The following is a 10079-nucleotide window of genomic DNA, read 5'->3' as shown; positions in this document are numbered from 1 at the left end:
ACACACACACACACACACACACACACACACACACACACACACACACAGAGTTATTCCTTCCACATTGCAACTTTCCCCATCATGGTTTCAATATATCTCGGGTAGGCATAAGAAATTAAATAGTAATTTTTTGGGGAGTTTTGTGAAAGCTGCAGACAAATGTGAAGACCAGCAGATGACACAGAGCCTATGACCAAATACTTAGCTCAGATTTTATAGGAAAGTACTGTAAACACCCTATAAAAGAAAAAGAAAACATTCAGACTTCTTTGGTAAGAAGGGAGGGCCAAAAAAAATTTAGGTGGATTTTCCAGATTCCTGGGGCATTGTGCCCCTAACCCTCAAGATATAATAATGGAGGGGATAAATGAATATATGTATTATGTATGTGTATATATACATATATGTATATGTGTATCTATCTATTTGTCTATCTTCAGCTAACATTTATATTACCACCTACTATGTGCCAGGCATTGTGCTAAGTGCTTTACGATTATTATCTCACTTGATCCTCACAATAACCCAGAGAGGTAGGTACTGTTATTATCCTCATTTTTCAGGTGAGGAAACTGAGGCAAACAGAAGTTATGTACTTGCCCAGGGTCTCACGGCTAGAAAGTGTCTGAAACAGAACTTGAACTTAGGTCTTCCTGACTCCAGACCTGGCATTCTATCCACTGCGCCACCTAGCTGCCAATCCATGATATTATTCTTGAACCATGGATATTATGCCTCTCTCCAATTCAAGAAGCATTTTTTCCATTGCTTACCATTATCAAATCTAAGCTCCTCTCTCTAGTTTTCAGAATACTTTGTTTCCTTTAAGGACCTTCTCTTTGGGGAAGGATGCTCTCAGCTGTCAGTGCTCTCTTTCTCCTTAAGTTATCTGGTACTTACTCATCTGTTTACTTGTTGTAGCCCTCAATAGAATGTAAATTCCTTGAGGGCAGGGGTTTGTCCTAGAAGGGATAGAGCCAGAGACCTTAGTTTAAAGTCCTGTCTCTGACACCTGCTAGCTGCATAACCCAGGGCAAGCCACTGAACTTCTTAGTTATCTAGCTCAGGGCCGTGAGGCAAGTCACTTAATCTCTGTTTGCCTCAATTTACTTATATACAAATGATGAGATTGGGATCTGGACCCCAGAAGGGAAAAACCCTGGACTTTCCCACATGGCCAAATCTCTGGCGTTCCCCTGGGAAATGACGGGGTTATGTGCCCACCATCCAGTTTGAAACCCTTAGATTTTTAGATTCTCTTTACCTCCCTTCCAAAGCTTCCGCCTCGCCTTTTGATCTTATTCAATGCGCTTTCCTTCCTGGCCCCAAAAACAACCTGGCTTCAGTTTGTCTACCAGTCCCAGGAAAACCTTAAAGTTTTAGAAACTGCCTTATTTCCCTTTAAAGCCCTCTGAAAGCAAACTTACCCCCCTTCCAGCTCCCTTCATTATCTATTCTCATTGTCTGTTCAAATGTCTCAGACATTCCAAATGGAAATTCTCACCTTTGGACCCTTTTCTTTATCCCCTCCCCCTTCAACTGGCCACTTATTCCATTGTTCTGCCTTCCTGGCCAGATCCCACCCTTAATCCTAGCGAGGCACCACGGGATCCAGGATCCAGGAGTTCTGTTCACCCCAGCTTACTAGCCACTCCCATCCAGATCTCCTTAGACCCCTCCTCCCTTCACTCCAAACTGCTTGGCCACTCCTAGACCCCTCCCCCAGTCTTTCTGTACTTAAGATTCATCTTTCCCCCATTCTGATGCTGGGAATTTCTCAAGCCTGGAAGCTGAGACTCCCCTGTGCTCATGGGTGTCACATGGCCGATCCACCCCAGCCCCCATTTAGACGCTGAGAACCTCTCACGCCCAGAGGCTGAGATTCTCAAACCCACTGTCCTCATGGGCGTGGCCAGGCCTATATGATTTATCTTTAATAAACTTTTTCTCTGGCTAGAAGAAGATCTGGGTTGAATTCTTTCAGGCAGATTTGGCGCCGTGATCTGGGCTTTTTTTCCCCAGTGCCCCCAAACCTCCCGCAATCTTGGGGTGCCTCTGTGCATCTAGGAGCACCCCAAAACCCCCCCACCTCTTCACATATACATATGTGTATATGTAATACATATTATACCCATATATAATGGGTATAATCATAATACCTCTCTCCATGGGTTGTTGTGAAGATCAAGTAAGATAATATTTGTAAAGTGCTTAGCACAGAGCCTGGCACATAGTAAGTGCTATATAAATGTTACCTATTATTATTATTAATGGTGAATGGAGGATGCTAAGTGATGTATCGGATAGTGAGCTGTGCCTGGAATCAGAAAGACCTGAATTCAAATCCTGCCTGACAGACTTCCTATCTATGTGACCCTGAACAAGTCCCTTAACCTCTCACAATCTTAGCTTCATCATTAAAATAATAGCACTTCTCTCCCAGGATTGTTGTGAAGATCTAGTGAGCTATAACACGTAAAGCCCTTTGGAAAGCTGAGAGCATTATATAACTATTAACTATGATTATGGGAAGTATTCATTCAGTCTAATGTGCAGTTTCTCAGAACTGCATTTCTAATTAAATCTTGTATCCCTCTAGTGCCTTGAATGAAATATTCTGCATTAGGAGTGTTAAGCTAAAGACTTCCTAGGCAGAGTTCTTGGCAACGTGGCACTATGAAAACAGCGTTGGATTTGGATCCTGGCTCTACCACATACTATCACTATGACAAGTCACTTAACATCTCACCTCAGTTTCCTCATCTGCCAAATGAGGGGGATAGGTTAGATTCCAAGGTCCCTTCCAGCTTTAACAATCCCAAGGGGATTGTTATGTAGATGTGAAATGTAGATGTGAAAACCCAAGGGGATCGTTAGAAGAACCAGTAGATAACAATTTGGTGGAACAACACTCAAAAAAGAGCTAGAAATCAAAGTGGTAACATCTTTTGGAGGGGGACTGATGAAATGAAAATGGATTACAGTTTAAATATATATGAAGCACTTATCAAAAGTATATGAAATATCAATGAAATATTAGCTAGTCTTTAAGAAACTACTGTAGTTTTTAAGAGCCTTAGGCAGAGACAAGTCTACCCTTTTTATCCATGCGGGTGCTCCTACTATTTCTTGTGAAAATCCTGGTTAGGTATCCTGGCACTAGATGGAGCCTCAGAGTAAGAAGGAAGGGAACATAAAGCTTGGAGGCCAGATCTACCTAGGGCTTGTTATCATTGAGGCCATCATTTCAATATTATTTTAGTCACAGTAGTCCAGAGAATAATGTTCACTACCATGGGTTGCTCTTAGCATTAGCAGTCCATTCAGAGTGCTGCGTCTCAAAGAACTGAAGAAGGTGACAAATGGTTAATTGGATAACCACATTGCAGAGGACACAACACTCTGAAAGTTCATAGCCCAAGTCAATAAATAGTTTAGCATTTGTTATACTTTTTGAATAGCACGTTCTCTAGTCTTAATTTTTTAAGGTAGATGGTGATGATGATGATGATGATGATAACAATACTATTCCTCTCCAGGCTTGCCTCCAGGCTTCCTCTACCATGCCCCACTCTTCATCCTGAAGTCTCCCTCCAGCCCTGGAATTTGCCCATTGGAAGTACCCTCTGCCTCAGTGGCCTCTCCCTCTGACTGGATGGTTCATCCCAAAACCTCCATTTAAGGACGGCACCCAGCCCAGGCATGTCTCATTCCTCTTTAGGCTACACTTTATACTTCCTCTACCATATGCTTCCTCCACCCCCTTCACCCTCTACCTTCCTCCCACGTATGTGTTGTCTTCTTCCGGTAGAATGTAAGCTCCTTGGATTATCTTTCTTTCCATTTGTATTTGTATTCCTATAAATGCTTATTGACTGACTGAGTTGGCCATTTTATGTTTTTCTAAGGAAAAAAGAAAGCTTCCTAAGTTCAAGTTCTTTTTGTGTGTAGCTCCTAAGAATTAAAAAAATAAAAAAATAAAAAAATGAATCAGTTGAGGAGGAAAAAAGTAAGCATTTTGGAGTATACAGTTTGAGAATTTCATAGAGCTTTATTTTATGTACATATGTTATCTGGATTCATAAAGGATCTGTGATTTTGTTAGTGTAGCAAACTTCTGTTAGAAACTTCTCATGTGAAATGCAAATTAAAATAACTCTGAGGTGCCATCTCATACCCATTAGGTGGGTTAAGATGACAGAATAGGAAAATGACAAATACTGAAGGAAATGTGGGGAAACAGATACACTAATGCATTATTGGTGGAGTTGTGAACTGATCTAATCACTCTGGAGAAAAATTTGGAACTATGCCCAAAAGAGTGTAAAACAGGACATACCCTTTGGCCCAGCAATGCTACTACTAGGTCTATTCCCCAAAAAAGATCAAAGAAAGAGGAAAAAGACTGATACACAAAAATATTCATAGCAGTTCTTTTTATGATAGCATAGAATTGAAAACTAAAGGGATGCCCTTCAACTGGGGAATGGCTGAACAAGTTATGGTCTAAGAAAGTGATGGAATACTATTGTGCTGTAAGATAATGATAAAGGAAATGGTTTCAGAAAAACCTGGGAAGACTTATATGAACTGATGCAAAGTGAAATGAGCAGAATCAGGAGAACAATGTACTTTGTAACAGCAATATTGTAAAGGTAATCTGCTGTGAAAGACTTAGTAACTCTAATCAATACAGTGATCTACCATAATTCCAAAGCATTCATGATGAAAAATGCTTAGCCACCTACAGATTGAGAACTAATGGACTCAGAGAATGCAGAATGGAGCATAGATTTTTTTTCTCTTTCTTTATTTTTCCTGCTTTCCCCCCTCTGCAACATGACTTATGTAAAAATATATTTAGCATGACTTCATATTTATAACTGGTATTACATTTCTTGCCTTCTCAATGGGTGGGGGAGGAATGGAAGGAAGGAAATTGAAATTGAAAGTAAAAATAAAATTTAAAAAATTTGAAAAGGAAAAAAAGGAACCTTTTGTGGGAACTCCCTCTACTAAGAGTCAGCCTGTCAACCATCTATGAGATCATGGATAAATCTTGGGGAGTGCCCAACATACATAGGGGTTAGAATCAATCTAATCCAGCATCACCAGCTGCCTCTTGTACATCTCAAGCTGTATGTCCTGTAGATATCTCAAACTCAACATATTCAAAAAGGTGCTTGTTATCTCCATCTCCCAAATCTATCCTTCCTCCAAACTTTTTTGCTTCTGTAGAGAGCACCATCACCTAGGCTCCCTACCCTGGAGTCATCCTCAACTCTTCCCCACCTTCAACAAGCAACCCATCGCCAATTCTTGCCAATTCTGCCTCACAACATTCCTCATATCTACCTTCTTCTCTCTAGTCACAGGACCTAGTTGAAGCCTTCATTACCTCTCACCTTCATCATCCTCCTACTCAGTTCCTCTGCTTTCAGTCCCCTCTTCAATTTATCCTTCTCACTGCTGCCAAAATGACATTTTGAAGTGTAAGTCTAACCCTGTCACCTCCCTGCCAAAGGACCTTCAGTGGTTCCTCAAATAAAGTGCACCTTTCACAATATGGCTTCAACCTACCTTTCCAATCTCATTGCTCATTACTCCCCTTCTTACATTCTACGTCCCAACAAAACTGAACTACTTGCTGTTCTCTGAACTCAGCATTTCAAATACCATTTCTGTGCCTATCCCTCATCTTTGGAATGTACTCCCTCTCCCTCTTCATCACTGACTCTTAGAATTTCTAGCTTCCTTCAAGGATCGGATCACACACTATCTCTTGATGGGATCCTTTCTTTATTACATTACTTGTTAGTATGCTTTCCTTCCTACTCAAAAGATCATATACATGTTTACTTGTTTATATGTTGTATCCCTTCAGCTGAATGTAATCTCCTTGAGGACAAGAACTATGTAGTAGTTGTCAGCTTGCTTTTTTTCTCTCCCTCTCTCTCTCTTCCTTCTTTCCTTCTTTTTTTCCCTAGCACAGTTCCTTGAATGTAATAGTTACTTAATAAATGCTTGCCACATTGGACTGGAAATATATTCTAAAAGAAGCTGGCATTTCAAGTGTTTAGTAAATGTTTCTTAATAATCTGAGAATGATTTCCAAAATACTAAAGTTTGAAAGAAAATTTTATGCTGGATGGATCCTTTATGAAATCTCAAATCTAATAACCTCCTCTCCCAGAAACCTTTCATGAAAATGATTTTAAAAGAAAATTAATTTTAAAAGAAAATAATTTTAAGATAAAATAAAGATCCTTTCCCCTGTAACTAAAAGAAACACTAGTACTATAGTTGCATAGCAACAGACATCATACTAATGTTTGCTCATCTGTTTGAGGCTTCCAATTCCTTCCTTTACTGGAAGTCTAACATAGGTCCTTGCTAAACCAATAGCCAAATATTTGGCCACACTATACCATATATAGACAAATACAAATACAGAAAGAAATATCAATTTCATAATATAAATGTATTGTAAAAAGGTTAAGACTTCTCCAATGAAAAGGAAAAATAATGCTAGTAAAGTTTTTTTGCTCATTAACAGTTCAAAGTTGCAATTACTAATCCTTAATGTCACCCCCAGTGATGGCTAGTGAATACTACCATGCTGTGAAATCTACATGAAACCATGGCAAGAAAAGATCTTTTCCTCACAAACCAAGCCCTTTCATTTTGACATAGCAGATGCCCCACTAAAAGCCATTTTGTCCTCCCCAGGCTCCTGTAAAGGAAATAAGTTTAGCAAAATGCAGTTTCTCTTACCGTCGAATGACACTGTGGAACATGTATGATTGGGGCACAGGCGGAGAGGGCATAGGAGACCTAAGGTGAAGTACAACAACCATCCCTGAAAACTGAATCATCTTCTAGGACCAACATGGTGTAGTCAAACCAGCCATTTTAGACTAGTTCTGGACTTCTGGTTGAGTGTTACACACTGACTCAGAGACAGACATCCTTCTGCGGTTATTTGCTTCCTGTCTGATTAATTTGCTGTTTGTTCCTTCCTCCTTTACTACAAGCTACTGTGCTGAAAATGTCACTGAATTGGTTTGTCTTAAGAAAAAAAGAAAAAAAACAAGTTAAAATGTTTCTCCTCCTTACAGCCTTTACATTCCCCTGGTACAATGATCCAAATGAACCTCTGTGCTATGAATGGCCTCAACTCCTTCAGTAAGTATTGAGAAATAACTGTCCTAGCTCTTGAGATTCCTTTTAGGGAAGTCTGTTTGAAAATGTTTCTCTCGGTGTGACTATTCACCTTAGTAACTAAATAGTTGCTAAGGAATAAAATATTCAATTTCATGAATAATTAAAGTGTCCTTTGGTCTTATGAGGGGATGCAAAACCCAAAAAACAAACAAACAAAAAACCCAACTCACACCTAAACATGCTAGGCTTAGAGAGCTACATTTAGGAATGACCAATTTAGAGTTAGTAGTAAATTTAGGCATCATCTAGTACAACCTACTCATTTTACACATAAAGAAACTTAAAGGTCAGAGGTCACAGAGGCAGTAACTTACAGAGGCAGAATTCAAACCCAGCTCCCCTGACTCCAAATCCAGAGATTTTTCAAAGCATTCCAGTGCCTTCCAAGGGAATAGGGAGTAAGGAAGGTAGGCGATTAAAAACAAACAAACAAACAAACAAACAAAAACCTTAGGTAGGCAATGAGTACGGGAGAAGGCAAGGTATTTTGAATTGTAAATTTGGTGCCAAAATATATCCATTTGCATGTACACATGTGATTTCAGGTATAATCAGATACAAAGATAGTCAGCTGTAAAGCCACAGTAAAAGAGAGCAAAGTAAATTTTGTTTGTTTTCATTGTCAATCTAAAAGACTTTATTTGGTCCTGTTATAGGGCTAGTGGCTAAACCAACAATATAAGTACTTAGAAATGTTTGAGAAAATGAAGAGAATGAATGGAGAAAAGCTATGTCTCTTTCTATCACTAGGGACTAGAAAGGGAAATCAAAGTAGAAAATAAAAACAATTGTGAAACAAGGGTAAAACAATCTTAGCATGCTGGTGTAATTTTCCTTTTACTCATATGTGGAATTTATAGTTCAAATTTGCTATAAATGTCCTTTGGCTTTGTGAAAACAAAATCACTAATGAGGAAGAAGGTCTAGTTTCCCTAATGGAGTAAAACCTAGAAGCAGATAAGTTAGGGTAAATTCCCCTAATACCACTGTTAAATAGTCAGTCAACAAACCTATAGTAAGTAACCTTGGGAAAAATCACTTAACTCCTCTGGAATCCTGGCATCCTCATTTATAAAGTGAAAGAGGCTGGAGCAGCTAAGTAGTGAAGTGGATAGAGCAGTGGCCCTGGAGTCAGGAGGGCCTGAGTTCAAGTAGCTGTGTGACCCTAGGCAAGCCACTTAACCCTGATTGCCTCCAAAAAATAAATGAAAGAGGTTGGACTAGGTGATCTCTAAGGTTTCTTTTAGTTCTAAATCCATGAGCTTATGATCTGAGTAATACAATTAAAATTTCTCTTTAAGTTTACTGCTTTATTCTGAAGTTCTAAATGGATGGTGTTGCCAAATTCCCTTTGATATGTCACATATATCTTAACTCCATCTTCCTCTGCCTCCATACTATCCTCCTTCCCCCAGAATTCAAATATATCACAAATTCTTAACCTAGTATCCATGAACTTAAATACCTGGAATATACAAAAAAGGTAGATCTCCTACTAACATTTATTTTTAACTGTTCTCATTAATTAAGAGAAATCCAAACAAAAGATCAGAAACATAGAAAGGTTAGGGCAGGTGGGAATTAGGAGAACAGTTGGATCGGAATTTGGGTTCCTTTGGAAGCTTTATTAAAATCTTGTAATACCATCAGCAAGAGGCATCCTGGCATAGTGGATGAGGAGTTCGCTTCAGAGTCAAGACCCAGATTCTGCCTCTCATATATACTAGCATGGCTATGTGACCGTGGGTAAATCACTTAACTTCTCAGTGACTCAGGCAACTTTCAAAGATTACAAATTACAGAGAAGATGCCAATCATTATTGGTTGAGAAGAGTTCCTTACGGAGAGCTCTTTACACTAATGAAATCATAGATCTAGTTTAAAAAATGTTGACAGCATCCATTAATATTTATTAAATGTCTGTCATGCATGAAGTACCATTCCTGGTGCTACAGGGAGTGACGTAAGGACTGGAATTTAAGAATACCTCGAAGGACTAAATTGCATCAATTGAGGCAACGGCAGATTTGCATATAATGGGATGAAAAACGTTATTTCAAATTAAAATGATAATATCTGCTTGTAGTTATTTATATTTAAAGTGCATTTGCCCATATAGGAGAAATCATAGTATTATTATGCAAAATATTTTTAAGATCACAAAACAAATTCTGGCATCATTTGAGGCAATTGATACACCTGGTCCTTTTAGTATTAAGAACATACAGTATATCCCATAAACTTTACCATAATATAAAGCTTTAATAAGTATCTGCAATCATGAAAAATGTAAACTTGCCCAAGAGAATGAGAGATGTCTGGTAAAGAGCCTTATAGTTTTCCAGAGGGAAGATGCAACAGAGCAGAAATCTTGGTCCACCAGTGAGGCAAAGCAATGCCAAAGGATACCACTAGGTGCCACTAAGAGGCAAAAAGAAAAGAAAAATTAAAAGAGGAGAGGAAGGAAGGAAAAATATTAAAAAAAGGAGGAAGAGAGGTTATGGGGGAAATATGTATTGGTCAGATACCCACCTCTCAGAGATCCTGCAATTGAGATTTAGCCCCAAATCAGTAGGAAGACAAAGGTACTAGTATAATCCACCTTTTAAAAAAATAGCCTAAAATTTCACCCCCTTTGTGAAAATTTCCCTCAATTTGACCTCTGCACACGTCTTGCAGCCATCCACCACCATATTTCAGCCTTCTAATTAGTGTTCCTACTTCCTACATTCACTTTTCCAAATAGTTTTTCACACAGATGCCAAAATAATCTTCCTAAGCGCACAGGTCTACCCTGGCTAAAATACCTTTATGGCTTCTAGGATAAAATTACGAATTCTTTAGCCTGGCATTTA

At 38.9% G+C, this 10079-nt stretch overlaps 1 protein-coding gene across 6 annotated transcripts in view; it reads right to left on the bottom strand.

The window, feature by feature from the left end:
• WIPF1 (WAS/WASL interacting protein family member 1) overlaps positions 1-10079 on the bottom strand; it is a 170572-nt gene that overhangs the window by 37843 nt on the left and 122650 nt on the right. Inside the window, exon 1 of one of the 6 annotated variants that reach the window (XM_027865773.1) lies at positions 6775-6979. The exons of the other annotated variants lie outside the window; for them this stretch is intronic. The gene's annotated coding sequence lies outside the window, so the exon portion shown is untranslated. Of the gene's footprint in view, positions 1-6774; positions 6980-10079 lie in introns of those variants that run through there. 6 annotated transcript variants of the gene reach the window in all.

The sequence above is a fragment of the Vombatus ursinus genome, unplaced genomic scaffold, assembly GCF_900497805.2.
Source record: "Vombatus ursinus unplaced genomic scaffold, bare-nosed wombat genome assembly UNPS02014779.1, whole genome shotgun sequence".
In the NCBI taxonomy this organism is placed as follows: Eukaryota; Metazoa; Chordata; class Mammalia; order Diprotodontia; family Vombatidae; genus Vombatus; species Vombatus ursinus.
This window is presented reverse-complemented; position numbering and strand designations above follow the sequence as displayed.